Consider the following 23,287-nt stretch of genomic DNA (forward strand, 5'->3'; position numbering starts at 1 on the left):
TGGAAAAAGAGCTATCACAATTTGATAAGAATGAGGTTTGGACCCTTGTACCGAATCCCAATGGTAAAAAGGTAACCGGTACAAAATGAATTTTCAAAAATAAATTGGGTGAGGATGGTAGTGTTGTTCGTAACAAGACTAGACTAGTGGCCCAAGCTTACGATCAAGAGGAAGGTATTGATTTTGATGAGTCATTTACTCCAGTAGCAAGAGTGGAAGCAATTAGGTTGCTTCTAGCCTATGCTACCCACAAAGGTTTCAAAATGTTTCAAATGGATGTCAACTGTGTTTTTCTTAATGACTTTATAGATAAGGAAGTATTTGTGGTACAATCCCCCGGTTTTGAAAGCAAAGATTTTCCAAATCATATTTTTAAACTTTCAAAGGCCTTTTATGGCCTTAGGCAAGTACCAAGAGCTTGGTATGAAAGGCTTAATGCCTTCTTGTTGAAAAATAATTTTCAAAAGGGTACTACCGATACTACTTTTTTTTATAAAAGAATCTAATGATGATATCTTACTTGTTCAAGTTTATGTGGATGACATTGTGTTTGGATCGGCCAATGAATCCTTGTGTGAAGAGTTTGGAAAACTAATGACTAGTGAGTTTGAAATGAGTTTGATAGGAGAATTAACTTTCTTTCTTGGTCTTCAAATCAAACATACTCCTAGTGGTATCTTTATTCACCAAGAAAAATATGCCAAAGAGTTAATCAAGAAATTTTGCCTAGAAAACTCCAAACCAATGGGAACTTCTATGCATTCAAACACTAAACTTGACAAAGATGAAAGTGGCAAAGATGTGGGTGAAACATGGTATAGAGAAATGATAGGTTCATTTATGTATCTTACATCATCTAGACCGGATATTGTTCAAAGTGTGGTGTGTGTTCTAAATTTCAATCTTACCCAAAAGAATCACATCTTTCGGCCGTCAAAAGAATCATTAGATACATTAAGGGTACATATGATCTTGGCTTGTGGTATCCTAAATCTAATGAATTTTGTGTAGTGGGGTTTTGTGATGCAGATTATGCGAGAGACCAAGTGGATAGAAGAAGCACTTCCGGAATGTGTTGCTTCCTTGGAAGTTCCCTCAACATGTGGTCAAGCAAGAAACAACCCACTGTTGCTCTATCCACGGCTGAAGCCGGATATATATTCGCGGCTGCTTGTTGCTCTCAACTTTTATGACTTAAAACTCAATTGGAAGATTTCAAATTAAAAATCAATAGTATACCTTTGTTTTGTGATAATATGAGTTCAATAAATATTTCAAAAAATCTTGTACTGCACTTTAGAACTAAACACATTGAGGTTCGATATCACTTTATTAAGGAATATGTGCAAAAGGGTACTATTGATATCCAATTTGTAAAATCTGAAGAGCAACTTGATGACATTTCACTAAATCTCTGTGTGAATACAGATTTTGTTCATTAAGAAACAGTTTAGGGATGATGGATTTAAGTTCTGTTGAAAAAATTTGAATTTCATGCATCTGTGTGTTTTTGTCTCGTAGGCAGCAGGGAGACAAATCTGGGCAAGTGATAAACAAGTCATTAAATAGGGGGAGACTGAAATCTGGTACCTTGAACTCAAGCTTGTTCAACCACCTTGGGGCCCACTCTATGATACTGGCTCATTATCTTTTGGGTATCATAAATTTTATTATTTTATTTTTAAATAATTTATTTTAAGAAGGTTTTCACATCACATATTCTAAAAGAGGAGTTTTGTCAAATCAAATCTTTTTTCCTATAACTTCTCCCACATTTCAAGGAAAGGTCTTTTCGGTTATTCTTTTTTTATTTATAAATTTCTCATTAAAAACCGTTTTCATTCAATGCTGATTGCTTTAAATAAGATATCTTCCACTAAGCATTTATGATGGTGTAACCTCTCTCCACTTTTCACTCTCTTTGGCACTCTCTTCATCTTCTCTTTCTCCGTTTTTACTTCCTTCAACATGAGAAAGAAACTTCCTACCCGAAGAAGCACCCGAACCCCATTCCTAAAAATCCTCTATCATCCAAAGGACCTCAAATCCACACTCACATGGCTAGAAAAGTCATCCATCCGAGGAGTTCTACACGCAAGGAAGCAGGATCATCACAAAAGAAGGCTTCAAAGGAATAGGGGCCTATGCCTGAAGAGGAAGAAGACTCTCCTTCTCCACCTCATCGTCATTCTCCACCACCACGGTGCTCCATTCCTCATCCCTCGGGTCATTCTCAACGCTCAAAACGGCCTATTCTTCATGACACCCGAGAGCCACCTAATCTTGACTCATTGGATTTCAAGAACAAATATGGTAAAAACTACTCTCATTATGACTCTTACCGCTTCATCTCATGTGCGGCTTATGAGTTTCATTCCCAAATTTTGGTAAACCATCACTTATGTGCATCCTTTGTTGTTAATCTTGAAAATCTTGCTGAGAAAGGGATTGATTTTACAATATATTTTCATGATTTAAAATGGACTCTCATTTTTAAAATCCGAAAACCTGTTTATCCAAACTTGGTGCGTGAATTTTATGCAAACATGATTTTTCATGATGGTGAACTACATTCTTATGTCAAAAGGGTTCATCTTTCTCTGAATCATGAAACTATAAGTACTGCTCTGGGATATGAAGATGAGAGGGCCAGGGCTTATATGTCAGAAAAATGGGATAACAATGTTGGTGTTTCCCTTCAAGATGTCTTGGCTCGGGTATGTGAGAATTTCTCTTCTCTGGATGGTACCATTTTAACTCATAAGGCTCTTAGTTCTGTTCGAGCTCTGTTGCATCGGATTATCACTCATGTTATCATGCCACAAAGTGGCTCCTTTCAAAGGGTGACTGTTTGTGATACTCTTGTGTTATATGCCATTTTGTCTTCTGCCCCTATATCATTTGCATATCTCATTATTAGACATATGTGGAACTGTGTTCGTAGTGATAAAAAATGAAATCTGCTCTATGGCATATTTTTTATATGTATTTTTGAGCATTTCAATGTTGATCTTAGCAATGAGCCAGTTGAGAATAGGATCTCCACAATTAAAGGTGCAGGAGTTTCCGAATCTGCAAAAAGAAAAAAGGCTAAGAGTTCAAAGACATCAGTGCTCTCTGAAAGTGAAGATGAAAGTCTTCTTCCTGAAACATCTGACAAAACTCGATTTTCTGAAACCGTAAACGATGTCCTAACTGAGTTCTCCAACATGTCCAATCTGATGGTTAAATCATATAAAGAGGCTAGAAAGCAAGCCTTTGAAAATGAAAAAGCCTAGACGAAGTGTCGTGAAATGGTGAATTTGCTTATTCAGAGTTTGGAGACTGTTGACAAAGACACGGCCAACTCTGAAGGAGAAGAAGATCTTGATTTTGATGTCAACTTGTCTGATGCCTAAGATTTGATCTCTACTGTTTTTGCCTTTAGACTCACTTTATTCTGCTATATTGGGACTTAGTTTCATTTGAACTGTTTTATTTTGGGATGACTGTAACTAAATACTTTGATATTATTTATGTTTTAAATGTTATGGAATGTATTGCTTCTCTCTATGTTTTTGCAGGGTCCTTCCTTAATGACAAAAGGGGGAGGAAAAGATTGGCTGAATTGAAACTGAAATTAAAACTGCTGCTACTGGTTGTTTTTTGCTCTGCTTAAGCTGCTGGATGCTCTGTTTAATTCTCTATTTTGCTCTGATCTAATTCTCTGTGTCATGTTCATATGCTGTGTTGTGATCTGATTTAGCCTTGAGCATTGAATTGTTTGATAAAATTATTTTCTCAAATCTATCTTGGGCTGCTTGGCTAATAGAGCTTTATTAATCCCTGTTTTAATTGGTTTCATGTGCATTCTCTTGTGAAACTCAGGTTCTGTTTAAAGGTTTTATTACTTGAAAATATTTTAAGCATCTTTTAGGAAGTTTTAAAGATTGTATATAGGCATTGTTTCTATGAATATTTTGTTAGAAATAGGATAATCAAAGCACACATTTAGGGGGAGAATATTGAACAATGGAAAAGGGGAGGATTCGGTCAAAACCATCAAAGGGAAGTTCTTTAAATCCTAATCCTTTCAATTTAGTTTTAATAATGTTTGTCATCAAGGGAGTGATTGTTGAGTTTGAAAAACTTAAATTATAATGATGATCAAACATTATTTAAATATTAATTAAGAAATTATTAAGTGCTTAAATTATTTCCAATTGGTTGTTTAATGTTTTTGTCAAGTGTGTAGGAAAACGAAATTATTTTTCTTGACCCATTCAAAACAAGTCCTATTGGGTCATTAAACAATTTCAGCCTTGTGCAAAACCAATTAAATCAAGTGGCTGAGTGCTAAGAAGCCCAAATCCATCCAGCCCCATAATAAATCAAAGAAAGAAAGCATTTGACCCAAGTCTTCATGCACTCTTCGGTTACCTACTCCATTGGTTAATGGAATTCAAATTTCAATTCAATTGAGTGCATGCATAGGTAATCGAAACTCAAAATTAAATTGGATTTAATATTTCATTAAAAGATTTGTCTTTTTTCTCCCCTCTCTCTTGTCTTTCGATCATATCAATCAAACAGAGAAGAAGATAAAAGTCATCAGAAGAAAAATGAGTTAAAAGAAAAGCTTATGGAAGAAAGGTTATGATGAAGGAAAATCTACAGTAAGGCATGGCAAGATCTTTGCCATTGAAGACAAGATTTTGAAGAAGAGCTTCAAGATCCTCCATACCAAGAAAATAAAGGATCCGCCTCTGTCAAAGAAGAAGATCTCAGTTGCAAAAGTTTGTTTCCATTTTTGTTCATCAAAGAAAGAAGTTAGCTGCCGAGCTACACGTAGGAAGAAGCAAAAATGGAAAGTAAGGAGCTGTCCTAGGTCAAAAGATCATCAAGGGTCCAAATCCTTTCTTGGAGCAAAAGACAGGATCAAGGGTTCAGATTGAAGGAGTTTGATGAAAAGGGTTGAAAGAGGTACATGCATGTTGGTTTTTGTTTTTTCCTCTCTCTTCTCTTTGTCAAAACCGAAGCTATTTTTGGTTGGAGAAGAAGTTGCTTGGTTGAACCGGTTTCAACCTTGGAAGCTTGCCATTCTATATTAAGGGTGAACGGCCAAGGGTTGAGATCAAAGAGAGAAAGTGAAAGTACAGAGTTCTCATAGCTACCCAAGCTTCCTGAGTTCTTCTTCTTCAATGGTGTTCATTTTGTTTTCTTTTTCTTAGTATTGTTTGTCTGAGTCTCGGGTGAAAAAGGCAAACATGGTGAGGTTTGTAAAAAAGACAGTGAGAAAAAAAAGGCAGTGATCAATATTATAGAAAAAGCCATAGATGTCTCAGAGTTTCTTTGTACATCTGTATGTTGTGTTTCATGATTCTTTGGAGATTTCCTTGCAAGTTGGGTTAGCACTTTGCGGTTGAAAGCTAGGTTTTGAGTCTTAATCAAATTCAAATTGGGTGTAGAATCTGGATTTGTCCCATATAGGAATGGGTAGTTCCTAGGGAGAAATTGGTGTTTGAAATGTTGTGAAAACATAGTGAAATTCCATCATTGTTGTGATGGAGACTGGATGTAGGCTACATTGCACCTAGTGGCTGAACCAAGATATATCTGGTGTTAATTCTTCTTCCCTACTCCTTTCTCTGTTTTTGTTAATCAGGAGACGAAAAATAAAAGTATCTCTCAACTCTGCACAAGACAAAACAAAAGTGTCTCTCAACTCGACACAAGACAAAAGCAGAAATATCTCCTGAAGTTTCCTTAAAAAAGCAGAAATTTTTATTTAGCAAAAAGGGGCTACGATTCAACCTCCCTTCTCTTAGCCACTGATTACCATTAAAAACAAAAAACATCTAACTTGGAATATGTTAAGACCTGCAGCAAAGTGTCCATTTAGAGTTCAAACATCTAAATACTGAAATTAAAAGGAGCAGTTGTTTAACAGTTTATAGTCATCCAAAACAAAACATAAAGTATTTCAAAAGTAACTAATAACAGTGTTTATGAGACAAAAGTGAACAGAAGGCTGCAGCAACATGAGATAATTTTAGGCATCTGAACCATCCTCTTCAGAATCAGCATCTTCTTCAGGATCAGTGGCAGCATTGTCATCTTCTTGGAGATTATCAATAAATTTCAAGAAAACTGCCACTCTATCTCTGGATTTTTTGAGAAAGTTATCATGCTTGGTAGCTAGTTTCCTTTGCTCCTTACTCATAGCAATCGGATGGTTTGACTGAGAGACAAACTCTAGCACCACATTCTTAACAATTCCATATAAAGCAAATTTATGTCTAGTGGAGGCTGAAGTACCCGTGGTAGAAGGAGGAGGAGATTCTTTTGGTTCATAGTCATCATAATCATCATCATCAAGAACCACCCTTTTAAAACGAGTTGGTCCTTTTTTTTGTTGTTTCACTGAACCACCTCCTTTTAGATATGAGTGTCCATTTTCATATGACTCATTTGGCAAGTTAACACCAAAATATTCAAAAATACAGGTTAAGAACATGCCATAAGGAAGAGCTTTATCCTTCTTCTCACTTCTAACACAATCAAACATATACCTTACCATTAAGTAAGCAAAAGAATTTTCGATTTTTTATAAGAATAGTATACAAAACTAGAGTATCAGTGTAAGACATTCTTTGATATGAGCCACTCTTCGGAAGGATGACATGGTTTACTATGCGATGTAACTGAGCACGAGTGTAACCCAGGACTTTGTGAGTAAGAGTAATGACATCAATCAAAGAAATGTGTTCACATACATAAGCCAAAGCATCATTGTAAGAGAGACCTACCACATCATCCCACTTACTCGAAGTGTATGCACAAACCCCAACATCAGTGTATATCAAGAAATCACTGATGGTTTCATTGTTTAGAACTATATCACGGCTTATTACATAGGAATGAACACTACACTCATGATAAGTCATATTTGCATAAAATTTCTTAACTAGAACTGGGTAAACTGATTTTTTTATTTTAAAAATATGGTTTTAGTCCAGAAATTCAAAAATTTCAGCAAACTCAAAACCTTTCTTTTTTAGATCTGATAAATCAACAAAAAACATAAGACACAAAGTGCAATGATGAGCAATAAACCCTTCATAAAAATAATTATTCATGGCAGATTTTCTTAAAAGTTTTATTAGAGAAAGACCAGATAGATGCTTGGTCTCATCAAAATTGAGGTGAGACTATCCAAAAACCACGTTATTGCAATTATTATTGAAGCAAAAATCAAATAAATAATTTTTTAAATTAATTTTCTATTTTTAAATGTAATTCACAATTTAATAGATATATAACTTATACATTTACTTTTCTACTAGGAACAAATTTCAATTTGAATTATTTTATTATTCTAATACATTTTTCATATTAACTTAAAAATAAAATGCCTTATACAAATACTTAAACTAAGACACTTTTATTTGGCAAAATATTTCTTATCTAGTAAATACTAAAATAATATAAAATTTTTTCATCTTCGTTACGACGAGCTATACTTCGAACAGACATATTAATACAAGAACAATACGAGCTATACTTCGGACAGACATGTTAATACAAGAACAATAACAAAAGGAACTAACTAAAGGCATTATGATGAAGGTAACTTAGGTAGGAAAAGATCAAGGGTTTTTGAGGGCATTGCAATTTGGGTCATAATCATAGTAAAAGCAATCACAAATATGAGTATTATAGCAAAAGCCACTGGTAAATCCCAATTCAGCATGTGCATACTTCTGAATACACAAATTATAGCATTCTGGTGAGCTGCAATGTTCAACGGTTTCTCTTGCTTCACAATAATGAACATCAGGTCTTGCCGTCGCTAATAATAATCCACAATAATCTGCACCAACAAACATATATATGCATGTAATCTTCATGTAATACTTTTTATTTATTTATTGCAATTGTACAATAGTGTATATATATCACATACCAGAGTCAAAGGAGAGAACAAGAAGCAAAACAATGATAAATCTTGGCAGAGTTTGCTTTTTCATTGTTCCCGGCTTCACAGTTATTAAGATATAGATTGATTATATATATATATATAGCTATTGGTGTTTCAAAGATGTGATTTTGAATTTTTGATAAACCAAACTTGTCTTTTTATAGGTAAGTGCCAAAGATTGTATCTTTCTTATTACCATAAAAATGACAAGAGATAAACCAAACTTGTCTTTTATAGGTAGGTGGATCTTTCTTATTACCATAAAAATTACAAGAGATAAGTACAAACATTTTATTGAGTTGTTTTGTGTGTGTATTACGTTTAGAACACAACACTTATCACCAACATTCATTTGATACATGTGTCTCTTGTGTATAATTATATTTTAATAAAAAATAAAAAATTTTATTCTGAACATGCTTGAACATATTTAAATATCATAAATTATGAGTGTGTTCAGTTTTATTCTTAACATGTATTTTTAAAATAAATTTAAAAATAATATATATTATTATTTATTAAAATAAAAAATTATTTTAAATACTTTATATAATTAAAATAATATATTAAAAATAATTAAAAAATTAATTTATATTTCAATATCAATAAAATAATAAAATATTATTATAATTTATTTAAAAAATATTTTATATTTTATATATATGTGTATCTCAATATTTTATAAGATTTTAAAATTCATATGTTAACGCATTTTATATTGTATCATATTTTGTGTCTGTATTCGCGTCCATTGTAACTAAAAACTTAAGAAACAATAAAGAGTGACACGTTGGAGTGGATAAAAGTGTTCTTTGATGTTTGGCAACTTTTTTTTTCTTTTTTTGCATTCTAAAAGAGAGTTCACTTGATGTAAGAAATTATAGCGTATTTAGATTTGTTGTAGGTCATTATTGGTTTTATTAAAATTTTTCATAATTTTTTATCATTTTTAATACTTTCTATTATATTTTAATTTTTTATTAACTTTTTATTATAATTTTGTTATAATATGAATTATTGATTTTATTAAAAATAACAAAATAAATAAATAAACGATCATATATAACAATAGAGTCAAAAGTAATAAAATTTTATCATCCAAAATAATACTAAAAATATAAAAATAATTATAGAAAATTTTTATTTAATATTGTAAAATTTATCATTGTAATTCTTGTGGACTATTTATTATTTTAATTTTTTTATTATATATATTATCGTTTTTGTTAAAAATGATAAATTAAATAAAAAATTAATTATAAATAATAATAAAAATATAACTAGTAAAAAATTAAAACTTAAAATAATAATAAAAATAAAATTATTGAAAATATTTAAAAAATATTAAAATATATTATTTTATATATTATTTTTAATTTAATAAATAAATATTAATTTTTATTATAAAAAATACTTAAAAAATTGTCTATTTTTATATGTTATTTTTAATTTTATAAACAAATATTAATTTTATTATAATAATAAAGAATTATAACATATTAAAATAGAATATTATAAAAAATACTATATAAAAAATACTAAAAAAAGTATAAAAAAAATTAAATATATTTAAAAATAATATTATAATTTAGTATTATATTTTTTTAACAATTAACTAATTATCTATCTAAAAGTGATTTTAATTAATATTATTCAAATAATATTTATTTTATCAAAATTAATTTTAGTATAAAATTGTCAAACATAAATCATATTGACATAAACTCATTTCTATCCAAAATTAATTTTACAAAATCATTTTTATTCAAATTTTAATTTGACAAATTTCAATCCAAAGTCCAAAGCAGTGTTGTTAGAACCGGACCGAACTACTCGGTCGGACCGAAAACCTGATGAATCGGTGGCATAACTAGTCCAAATGAGCTTCTTAATCGGACAAGAAAGCGAACCAAAAAAATCCAATTTGAACCAACAGATTTCATTTAATCCAGACCGGTTCAAATTTTTTTTATTCGTTTGAAACGACGTCATTTCGATTAAAATTAAAAAAACAAAAAACTCTGTAAAGTAAATTGAGCTGCTGAAAACCCTAGCTCCAGCCTCCTGCATCCATCTCCTTTCCCTGTTTCCCTTTCCAAACCTTTTGGCCATGACTCCATGAGAGACCACCTGAGAGCTAAAAGTCTGAGACAGAGAGTATGAGAGAGACCCATTCAGCCACCTCATCTGACTCACCGTCGTCGCAGGAGGCAACTGTCACAGTGTGCCACCCACAACAGCCAAGAAGCACCTCCATCAAAGATTCAAGTCGCCTCTTGCTACTACTACTGCTCGTCGCCTCCTGCTCGTCAGTCGTCACTTCCGGTCTCCCTCAGTCTCTCTTCTCTGCTCGTCCCTCCAGGTATGTATTTTTAAATTTTTATTTTTTTTAAGTTATTCAAGATTTTAAATTTTCAATAATTTAGTACTTTAGTTTTAGTTATAATTAATTAATTAATGATAGATTATGTATGTTGATTTTTGTTAGAATTTAAATTGTTGATTGTTCATTTTTTTTTTGTAACATTGTTGTGATATATATTGATTATCTATGTTGATTTTTTTTTATTTTGATCTCTCTTGATTGTTGATTTATGTTTGAGTTCTATTCAATTTGTTGATTATCCATTGTTGTTAGATTGTTGATTGTTGATTAGTCATTTATTCATTTAGTCCTGGTTGATTAGGAATTTAGGATGGCTTAATCAAATACACCATCAGAAACACCAACTTCTCAAGAACAAGGAGTGAAACTGTGTCACAAGCTTCAATAATTATAAAGTATATCTATAATCACTGCCATCCTTTGTATTTGATGAGAAAGTTCACAGACGAACGAGAAATACTTTGTCCAGCTCTAACTCGATTCGTCACTAATTTCATTACTTTACAAAGTATTTTGGCTCAAAAGAATGCATTGAGAGCTATGGTGACATCTAGAGAATGGACAAGCTCAGCTTACTCTAAAAAAGCCAAAGCAAAAAAGTTTGTGGATCATATCTTAGATTCTAAATTTTGGAAAAATCAATGCACTGATATTGTTAAGCTTACTGAGCCACTTGTTCGTGTATTGCGTATTGTAGATAGTGAAGATAGAGCTACAATGAGTTTCCTTTATCAAGCTATTTATAAGGCTAGGGAAGAGATGGTGAAGAGGCTTCAAAAAAGAAAGAGGGTTGTTGATTCATATTTGAAGATTTTAGATTCACGTTGGGATTCACAACTTAAAACAAACCTTCATGCTGCTGGTTATTGGTTAATCCAGCTTTTCAATTTAATGCTGCAGAATTTGAAAAGCACAAGTAAACAACTTCTGGCCTATTAGATGTCATTGAGAGATATATTTACGGTGATACAGATTTGAATTCTAAATTGACAAGTGAGACAAGAATCTTTAAAAATGTTGAAGGAGACTTTGAGAGACAGCCTGCAATACGTGAGTGAAGCACAGTGATGCCTGGTAAATTTTTTATTAAAATTAGTCTTTTATGATTATGATATGTTTATGATTTAATTTTATGATTGTGATATGTTATTTCCTTTTTATGTTAAGAGCAATGGTGAGAATCTTATGGACGTGGAGCATTAAACTTGCAAAAGTTATCCATTCGTGTTTTGAGTCAAACTTGTAGTTCTTCAGGTTGTGAGCGTAACTGGAGCATTTTTGAACACATTCATTCAAAGAAAAGGAATCGGTTAGAGCATCAAAAGCTTAATGATCTTATTTATATTCATTACAACTTAAGGCTACAACAAAAGTACTTTTTATTATTCTTTCTTGAAGGCATTATTTTAAATTTTTAGTCATAATAAGAATAATCAAGTTAATTGATAATATAGAAACCGAATGAGAAAGCAAAGTTACGATCCAATTTGTCTTGATGTATTTGAGGATCATTCGGAATGGATAATGGAATATTCACCACCATTTTTAACCCTTGAAGAAGTTGATGCTTTACGGAATGATCTTACAAATATGTCTCTTCAATCAGCTTTAGATGATTTGGGTATATTTTTGTTAGGGATGATTTTGTAATGCTTTAACCAAATGTTTTGTCTTATTATTGATTATGATTTGTGAAACATTATTGAAATGCTAGATCAATTGAATCTGGAGGATGATCGAGATGATGATAAAACTCATAATAATTCTGTGAAAAATACAAATCGGAATGAAACCAATCAGGATGTAGCTCTAGATTTGTCAGATGAATAAAGATATTTAGATTTTAAAATTACTTCTTGGATATAATCCATGAATTATTATTTTTATTGTGTTAAATTGAGTTGTTTATGTAATAGTACTAACAAATTTTATGTTTATTTCGTATTACTTATTTTTAGGATTTAAGACTTAATATTTATTAAAATGTTATTAGAGATGTGTTTTTTAAGTTTTAACTGTTAATTTTTAAGTTTTTAATTATTTTATATGTTTTACTTATGTAGGATCGAATTAATCGATTCAACTAATAATTTATCGGTTAAACTAATGATTTAATAATTTAATCAATTCGATCACTAATTCAATTCTAACAACTATCTGTCCAAAATTCAAATACAAACAAAATCATAAATAACAAAAAAAAAACAGTTATATTGAATTGAATTTATATTCTCTCCCTTCATTCAAATCATTATTGATCCATTGATTTTCTACATTAAAGTCTGCGATGGACAATCTTTTGATTTAATGATAAGAGATACTCGTTTACTAATATAAAGCAATAGCAAAGGTAGGTCTTTTAATTTGGTAAAAAAAAAATTAAGAGCCTTTGCGTCTTTTCTTTTTTTGGTTTGATAATATTATGTTTTTAAGTTTGTAGTTTTTAAAAAGGATAAAATAATAAATTTGTCTTTTATGTTTAGATTTAATTCTATTTTAATTTCTATGGTATAAAGTGTCATATTTAATTTTAATATAATTCTGTCGTAAAGTTAATGTTAAATAATTAAAAAAAATTATATTTTTAAATATAAAAAACTTGTATAACCACACTCTTCCGTTATCAAAGAAAGTTTTTCGCCGTAAAATTGACATAATCTTGTCCTCGTTGTCACCAATGAATTTTTTCACAAAAACTCAGTTTTCGATGATGTTCTCTATATGCTTAAACCAAGACTAGTGGATTGTAGCGATGCATCTGCGGCGGATCCTCTCGAGTTTGTACTTCTTCTCCAGAAAAGGACATTCAAGTTCGGTGGAACCATAACGTTAATTATTTAACATTGAATTCAAGACTACATTAAAACTAAACGACAGAATTACATTGAAGTTAAATATTTTTTTAAAATTTAAATAAAACACTTTAAACCTTAAAAATTAAAATAGAATTAGACCCAAACGTAGGGGCTAATTTAGTACTTTACTTTTTTAAAAAATAAATATTTTTAAAACCACTTAAGATGGAATTTTTTAAATTGTATTGTATTTATTAAAATTAAAAAGTCTACCAATTAATTAATTTAGGTTAGTTGAATGATTAACTCACTCGTTTATTTAAATAAATATAAAAAATTCTATATACAATAATTGATTGACTAACAACTAATTTTTAAATAAAGTTTAAATTTATAGCAATTCAATCTGTAGTCTATAAATTTCAAATATACTATAAAAAAAAAATCTAAGCAGTGTCAACTATAACAACTACTACAAAAAAAAAGAGTTATTTTAACATGATTTTTTTAACAGCCATAGTTAAGTGTAAAAATTAATATATATTTTTGACAAATATCACAAATGTCAAATTCTCTATGTTTTTTTGATAAATAATTTGATTGTAGAAAATTACTCCTCAATTTTGACACTTATTTGTTTTCAACTTACTCCATTATTCCTTTTTTCGTTAAGTTCTGTCAATTTTGGCATCACACTGCTCTCAGTTTGGGATCATACTACTCATTCTTCATCTTTAAAATCTCAATTTATTCTTTAGTTTCAATATCTCATCTCATTCTTTGTAAAAATTTTTGTTGAGAATTTTTTATGGTCAATAAGTGTCAAAATAAATAGTATTTTTGACGGTTAATAAGTATCACAAAAAATATATTCTCAAATTTTTCTAGCAAATTATTTTTAACGGCTAATATTTATCAAAATAAGATTTAAACTTTTTTTACAATTACTTATATATTAAAAATACTATTTTTGACAAAATTTTTATTAACATATTTTTATAATTAAAATAGTGTTAAAATTTATTTTTTTGACACATAATAATTCTAAAAAATAGTCTATATTATTATAGTGAACGAGATGGTTTTTTTTTTTATTTTTTTATTCTACTGTGTCGTGGTTTGTTTTTATCTTTGTTTTACCTCGTTGCATTGAGTTTTTATTTTTAAAAAAAAAAACATAATCTCGTATATTAATTAATTTTAAAATTTATTTTTATATTTATTTTTATTACAATATTTTTAAATTTAAAAAATCATTTTACTAAATTAAGTCTACATCTAATTGAAGTAAATTAATTTATCTTTTTTATATAGTATTTGGTACTTATAAATATAAGTTTAGCTAATATATATTTTTAAAACACATATTAAAATTATTGTTATAATAAAATATTTAAAATTTTAAATTTTAATAAATATACAATAAATATATTAATTTTTTTATAAATACCTTTTTAATTAATAACTTTAGCATGTTCTGGAAGGGCAGGTATTTGTTAAACCTATAAATATTTTTGTTTTGATAGATCAAATAAACTTAAAAGTTATATCTCGGTTTCTGTTGTTATTTATTTATTTTTTGTTAAATAATGATTTAAAATATTAAATATTGATGTGGCAAGCAAAATCTTAACATGATAATATCTGTTACTTTGGTGTCTAACTAATAATAAAGAGTAAATAGATCGTACACATTTTAAATTTAAGTAAAACAAAAAAAAATTTATAATGACCTAAGCAAAATAGATTTTAGAGACTAAAATTATTAAATTCTAGAAAAAAAACTTGTTTTTCCATCTTTAATTTATGATATTTGAATTATAGAAAAGTTTCTAAAATCTCTCTAGAAAAAATAATAACAATTGATGTTAAGATACATTATTTTAATTTTGATATACTATAATTTAGATTAGGATATACACATACGTCTATCTCACCCTACCTCCATCTATACGCACACATGCATACACACATCTACAAAAATATTTAAAGATAATAAAAATCAATATTCAATCACACACACGAAAGTATTTAACACATACACACACATGAAAATATTTTAAGATAATAAAATACACACACATAAAAATATTTAAAGATAATAAAAACCAATCACACATACGAAAATATTTAAGGATAATAAAAATCAATCATACACGCATGAAAATATTTAACACACACAGACATAAAAAATATTTAAAGATAATAAAAATCAATCATACACGCATGAAAATATTTAACACACACAGACATAAAAAATATTTAAAGATAACACACGCACAAAAATATTTAAAGATAATAAAAATCAATCTAAATCAGTCACACATACAAAAATATTTAAAAATAATAAAAATCAATCACACACACAAATATTTAAATTAAAGATAATAAAAATTAATTTAAATCAATCTAAAGTCACACACACATAAAAATATTTAAAGATAATAAAAATCAGTCATAAATACAAAAATATTTAAAGATAATAAAAATCAATCACACACATGAAAATATTTATAAATAATAAAAATTAATTTAAATCAGTCTAAAATTATTTTCTTTTATATATATATAAAAATTAGTCTAAATAAATCTAAAACGGTCTTATTTTATGTTTATTAATTATATCTAAAATAAATAATATTAATATATAATTTTAAATAATATACATAAAATTATAAATATCAAGTTAAATAAAATAACTTTATATTATTATCTTCGTAATATTAATATATAGAGAGACACACAACACATATGAGAAAAAGTTATTAAATTCTAAAAAAAAAAAAACACTCGTTTTTCCTTCTTTATGATTTTTCAATTATAGAAAAGCTTCTAGAAACTCTAAAAAAATAGAAATAAAAAGAATTGATGAAGTTAGCTCTGAACTCCATCGTCTCTTTCTTTATAGTTACAAAGGGCTTGTAATTAGCTCAATGTTTCCAACTTTTTTCGTTTAACTTATTAGTATTTTTTTTTTTAAAGAATGAGAAATATTAATTATATATATTTACCGTTTAAACTGGTGTATATTTTATGTATATATATATTTTCTAATTTTGATATTTAAAATGATTGAAACGATCGTAATAAAATGTAAAAAAAATGTTATTTATACTAGAAAAGAAACGTAGCCTTAATTAGTTCGTACTAAATAACTAAATATAATTTCTTTTTAACGAATTATTATATTTTTTCCTTCAGTTCAAAAAATAAATTGAATGAAAAATGAAAAGTATAAAATAAAAAAAGAAAAATAAGATATATTGAGAGATTGAAGAATGAAGGAGAAAGAGAATAATTTATTCCTCATCATTTTATTTTTTGTTACAGCTTGCTCCATATTACAGAAGGAATGAAACAATACATCTACTACTAAAGTACTAATTATTATTAGCTTCATGAATCTAGTTCACAGTTTATTATTGGTTTTATGATGATAATATATCAAATAATAAGGTATCAAATAATAAATCAAGGCTTGATGGCATGGCAATCTGGGTTATAACTATAATAAAAACAATCACAAATATGATCATTATAGCAAAAGCCACTTGTAAAACCCAATGCACTTGAATACTTGCGATAGCACAAATTACAGCAATCGGGTGAATTGCAATGCTGAACGGATTCTCTTGCTTCACAATAGTGAACGTCACGTCTTGCCTCTGCATCTGAACCAATAGAACATGAACAAGTTTGTGTAATTTTATTTTATTTCTTGAACTCATAATAATATAAGGATATATTAGCATTGTAGTACTAGTACATACCAGAGCCAAAGGAGAGAGCAACCATTAATAAAACCATGATAAAGGTTGGCATAGTTTGTGTCTTCATCTTTTTTGGCTAGACAATAATGCAAGTGTATGTATGTTACGTTCATATATATATGTTTTTTGATTCATAGAGGTTGAGCTCTTTTTTCCCCATTATATTATATATATATATATATATATATATATATATATATATATATATATATATATATATATATATATATATATATATTGTTTTCACAGAGGTTGAGTTGTTTATTAAATATGAATAGATGATGCAATTTTAAAGGTGTTTTTTAATATTGTTAAATTCTAATGTTATATACATATATAGTTCAAATTATTCTTATGGAGTATAATTTAATAATAATATACAATAAAACGTAGTATTATTATCAATTATTACAAAGCGTAAAATCATTCTTCTATATATTATCTTTTTTTATTAACTGGCTCTTCCTTAAAATAAAATTTTAATATAATAATTTAATTATTTATCAAATAATATAAAATAAAATTTAATTATTTTATAATTTTATGTTGCAGTTTAGAATATTATTTTAATATAACTTTTGAATATTATAAAAATGTTATTACATAATAATTGATCTCAATAAATAAAAAATTATATTTTTTGTATTACTCTTTTTTATAGTAATTTTTTAATTTGAAAAAAAGACAAATAAATTATTGATCTTTTGTCCCGCGAACATTTAAATTCTTAACGATTTGAAAATACATTTAAGTTTCTGACATTCTCAAAATCTAGACACATTGATCCTTCTGTTCACTTGAGTCTGGCAAATCCAACAAAAAAATCAAACACGACTTCCGTTGTACTGGTCTGGCTGATATACGAATGCACAAGTGGGACAGTTTTTAAAATAGGACAAATTAGACACAGGAATCTATATGTCCAGATTTTGAGAAAGTTAGGAACTTAAATATATTTTCAAATTTTCAAGGATATAAATATCTACCGGTCAAAAAGTCAAGAACCTATTTATATTTTTTTTTAATTTTGAAAATATTTATATTTAATAGAATCTAATAATTTATAAAAATGTAACACATCTAATAAGATTTTTTATTTAAGCAAATTAAATAAAATCAATAATTACATAAATAGATAATTTAAAAAAATTACGAAAATCTGTCGCCCTTGCTTATCTCGTTCACAATGTAAACGAGATCATTTTTCACGTATCACGTTTACAGTGTAAACGAGATACGACACATGGACGTGATACGTATATATCTCGTTTACATTGTAAACGAGATACAGTGAGACAGACTTTCAACAACTATAAAAGAATGTATAATCCTTGACATTCTCCACATACATTTCACTTCTTCTTCTGTCCCTTTTTTCCACAAAAGAGGGCAAAACATGGCAGAAACTGAACAAACATATTACCAAGAGAATGATAAAATTAATTAAATCCAAAATAGAGCAGCTATCATGCAATAGAAAACAGAGTAGCAACACCAAATCAGAATGCAACTATCATGCAGCACTTACATGCTTTCTACTTTCTTTCTACTACTTCCCTTTTTGTGATCAAGGAAAAAAAACAAAAATATCTAACTTAGAATATGTTAAGACCGGCAGCAAAGTGTCAATTTAGAGTTCAAACATCTAAATAACTTAAATTAAAAGGAGCAATTGTTTAACAGTTTATAGTTATCCAAAACAAAACATAGAGTAGTTCAAAAGTAACTAATAACAGTGTTCATGAGATAAAAATGAACAGAAGATTGCAGCAACATAAGACAATTTCAGGCATCCGAACCATCCTCTTCAGAATTAGCATCTTCTTCAGGATCAGTGATAGCATTGTCATCCTCTTAAACATCATCAATAAATTTCAAGAAAACTGCCACTCTATCTCTAGATTTTCTGAGGAAGTTCTCATGTTTGGTGGCTAGTTTCCTTTGCTCCTTACTCATAGCAATCTGATGATTTGACTGAGAGACAAACTCTTGCACCACATCCTTAACAACCCCATATAAAAGCAGATTTGTGTCCAGTAGAGGCTAAAGTACCCATGGTAGAAGGAGGAGAAGATTCTTCTGGTTCATAATCATGATCATCATCATCATCATCAAGAACCACCCTTTTAGAACGAGTTCTTTTTTGTTGTTTCACTGAACCACCTCATTTTAGATATGAGTGTCTATTTTCATATGAATCATTTGACAAGTCAACACCAAAATATTCAAAAATACAGGTTAAGAACATGCCATAAAGAAGAGCTAGCTTTATCCTTCTTCTCACTTCTAACACAATCAAACATATACCTTCCCATTAAGTAAGCAAAAGAAATTTCGATTTCTGTGAGAATAGCATAAAAAACTAGAATATCAGTGTAAGACACTCTTTGATATGAGCCACTCTGAGGAAGGATGACAAAGTTCATTATGCGATGTAACTGAGAACGAGTATAACCCAGGGTCTTGTGAGTAGGAGTAATGCCATCAATCAAAGAAATGTGTTCACATGCATATGCCAAAGCATCATTGTAAGAGAGACCTACTCCCATCATCCTACTTACTCGAAGTGTATGCGCAAGCCCCAACATCAGTGTATTTCAAGGAATTACTGATAGTTTTATTGTTCAAAACTATGCCACGGCCTATTACATAGGAATGAACACTGCCCTCATGATAAATCATATTTGCATAAAATTTCTTGACTAGAACTGGGTAAACTAATTTTTTATTTTAAAAATATGGTTCGAGTCCAGAAATTCAAGATTTTCAGCAAACTTAAAACCTTTTTTCATATTTGGTAAATCAATAAAAAACGTGAGACAAAAGGTGCGATGAGCAATAACCCTTTCATAGAAATCGTTATTCATGGTAGATTTTCTTAAAAATTTTTTTAGAGAAAGACTAGATAGATGTTTGGTCTCATCAAAGTTAAAGTGAAATTATCCAAAAGCCACGTTATTGCAACTATTATTGAAGCGAAAATCAAATAAAATAACTTTTTTAATTAATTTTTTATTTTTAAATAGGATAATCGTCTGTGTTATTCACGATTTAATAGATATATAACTTATATATTTACTTTTTTACTAGGAATAAATTTCAATTTGAATTATTTTATTATTCTAATACATTTTTCATATTAATTTAAAAATAAAATGCCTTATACAAATACTTAAACTAAGACACTTTTATTTGCCAAAATATTTCTCATCTAGTAAATACTAAAATAATATAAAAAAAATTCATCTTCGTTACGACAAACTATACTTCGGACAGACATATTAATACAAGAACAATAACAAAAGGAACAAACTAAAGGTATTATGAAGGTAACTTAGGTAGGAAAAGATCAAGGGTTTTTGAGGGCATTGCAATTTGGGTCGTAATCATAGACAGTAAAAGCAATCACAAATATGAGTATTATAGCAAAAGCCACTGGTATATCCCAATTCAGCATGTGCATACTTTCGAATACACAAATTATAGCATTCCGGTTGGCTGCAATGTTCAACGGTTTCTCTTGCTTCACAATAATGAACATCAGGTCTTGCCGTTGCTAATAATAATCCGCAATAATCTGCACCAACAAACATATATATGCATGAAATCTTCGTGTATTATTTTTTATTTATTTATTGCAATTGTACAATAATAGTGTATATGCACTATTACATACCAGAGTCAAAGAAGAGAACAAGAAGCAAAACAATGATAAATCTTGGCAGAGTTTGCTTCTTCATTGTTCCCGGCATCACAGTTATTAAGATATAGATTGATTATATATATATATATATATAGATTGATTATATATATATATATATATATATATATATATATATATATATATATATATATGTTTTGGTGTTTCAAAGATGTGATTTTGAATTTTGGATAAATCAAACTTGTCTTTTATAGGTAAGTGCCAAAGATTGGATCTTTCTTATTACCATAAAAATTACAAGAGATAAGTACAAACATTTTATTGAGTTATTTTGTTTGTGTATTATGTTTAAAACAGAACACTTATTGATATTTATTTAATATGTATGTCTGTTGTGTACAATCGTATTTTAATTAGAAAATAAAAAATTTTATTTTAAATATGCTTAAACATATTTAAATATTATAACATATGAGTGTGTTCAACTTTATTTTTAACATGTATTCTTGAAATAAATTTAAAATAGTATATATTATTATTTATTAAAACAAAAAATTATTTTAAATATTTTATATAATTAAAATAATACATTAAAAATAATTAAAAAATTAATTTATATTTTAATATTAATAAATAATAAAATATTATTATAATTTATTTAAAAAATATTTTATATTTATATATATATGTGTATCTCTATATTTTATAAGATTTTAAATTTCATATGTTAACGCATTTTATATTGTATCATGTTTTGTGTCTGTATTCACGTCTATTGTAACAAAAAACTTAAGGAGCGATAAAGAATGTGTTTGGCAAACATGTTGAAGTGGATAAAAGTGCGTTTAAATTTTTTGATATTTGGCAACCTTTTTTTCTCTTTCTGCATCCTAAAAGAGAGTTCACTTGAAGTAAGAAATTGTAGCACGTTTAACTTTGTTGGTGATCATTATTGATTTTAATAATTTTCTCCATAAATTTTTTTATCATTTTTAATACTTTCTTTTATATTTTGATTTTTTATTAACTTTTTATTGTAATTTTATTATAATATGAATTATTAATTTTATTAAGAATAACAAAATAAATAGAAAAAATTGATCATATATAATAATAAAGTTATAAGTAATAAAATTTTATAGTCTAAAATAATACTAAATTAAAAAATACTGAGAATATTAAAATAATTATAGAATATTTTTTATTTAATATTGTAAAATTCATTATTATAATTCTTGTGTACTGTTTGTTATTTTAATTTTTTATTATATATATATATATATATATGATTGTTCTTGTTAGAAATGATAAATTAAAAAAATTAATTATAAATAATAATAAAAATATAATTATTAAAAAATTAGAATTTAAAATAATAATAAAAATAAAATTATTGATAATATTTAAAAAATATTAAAATATATTAATTTATATATTATTTTTAATTTAATAAATAAATATTAATTTTTATTATAAAAATACTTAAAAATTGTCTATTTTTACTATTTTATTTTTAATTTTATAAATAAATATTAATTTTATTATAATAATAAAAAATTATAACATATTAAAATAGAATATTATAAAAAATATTATATAAAAAATACTAAAAGAAGTATAAAAAAATATTAAATATATTTTTAAAAATAATATTATAATTTAATATTATATTTTTTAATAATTAATAAATTATTTATTTAAAAGTAATTTTAATTAATATTATTTAAATAATATTTATTTTATTATAATTAATTTTAATATAAAATTATTAAACATAAATCATATTGATATCAACTCACTTTTATTTAAAATTAATTTTACAAAATCACTTGTATTCAAATTCTAATTTTGACAAATCCCAATTCAAAGTCCAAACACACACAAAATCATAAATAACAAAAAAAAAAGTTATATTGAATTGAATTTATATTCTCTCCCTTCATTCAAATCATTATTGATGATCTATTGATTTTCTCCATTAAAGTCTGCGGTGGACAATCTTTTGATTTAATGATAAGAGATACTCGTTTACTAATATAAAGCAATAGCAAAGGTAGGACTTTTAATTTGGTAAAAAAAAAAAATTAAGAGCCTTTGCGTTTTTTCTTTTTTTGGTTTGATAATATTATGTTTTTAAGTTTGTAGTTTTTAAAAAGGATCAAATATTAAATTTGTTTTTTATGTTTAGATTTAATTCTATTTTAGTTTTTATAGTATAAAGTGTCATATTTAAATTTTAAAAAATTTTATTTAATTTTAATATAATTCTGTCGTAAAGTCAATATTAAATAATTAAAAAATTTATATAACTAAACTCTTCTGTTTTTTTTTTTGAAATAAAAAGTTTAACACAGTTAAATTCTTATTAAAATTTAATTTATTGACTAATTATCCGCTAATTTTTTGGGGTTTACATCCTACCCACCTAATTAAGAATTTTGTTCTCAAAATTTAGATTCAATTACCTGAAAAGAGGTGTGGGTAGTCGTCTCATTTCGAATTCAATACTCCTTGGTTTTAATCACTCGGTCTTAATTACTCTCCGCTCCTACCCTCGTCGAGATAATCTCTAAGAAAGTGCACTTCCCTATTTTTTTTTTAACTATCTTGGTCCTCACTTCCAATTAAATCATTTGGTTGGGATCGCATAGTTGGAATCTTAGCTTGAATTCCACTAACCTTTTCTCTACTTTCTCGGTTTTCAAATTAGGACCT

General features: G+C 27.5%; 1 long non-coding RNA gene across 1 annotated transcript; it reads right to left on the reverse strand.

Annotated features, from left to right (window-relative positions):
• Positions 1 to 7,258: 7,258 nt before the first annotated feature.
• On the reverse strand, positions 7,259 to 8,069 carry LOC140184278 (uncharacterized). The gene is made up of 2 exons (XR_011880702.1): positions 7,946 to 8,069; positions 7,259 to 7,852 (listed from the first exon to the last, which is right to left on the reverse strand). It is a non-coding gene; the product is annotated as an uncharacterized lncRNA (long non-coding RNA).
• Between the last annotated feature and the right edge of the window lie 15,218 nt (positions 8,070 to 23,287).

This window comes from Arachis hypogaea, chromosome 4 (genome assembly GCF_003086295.3).
Source record: "Arachis hypogaea cultivar Tifrunner chromosome 4, arahy.Tifrunner.gnm2.J5K5, whole genome shotgun sequence".
NCBI classification, from domain to species: Eukaryota; Viridiplantae; Streptophyta; class Magnoliopsida; order Fabales; family Fabaceae; genus Arachis; species Arachis hypogaea.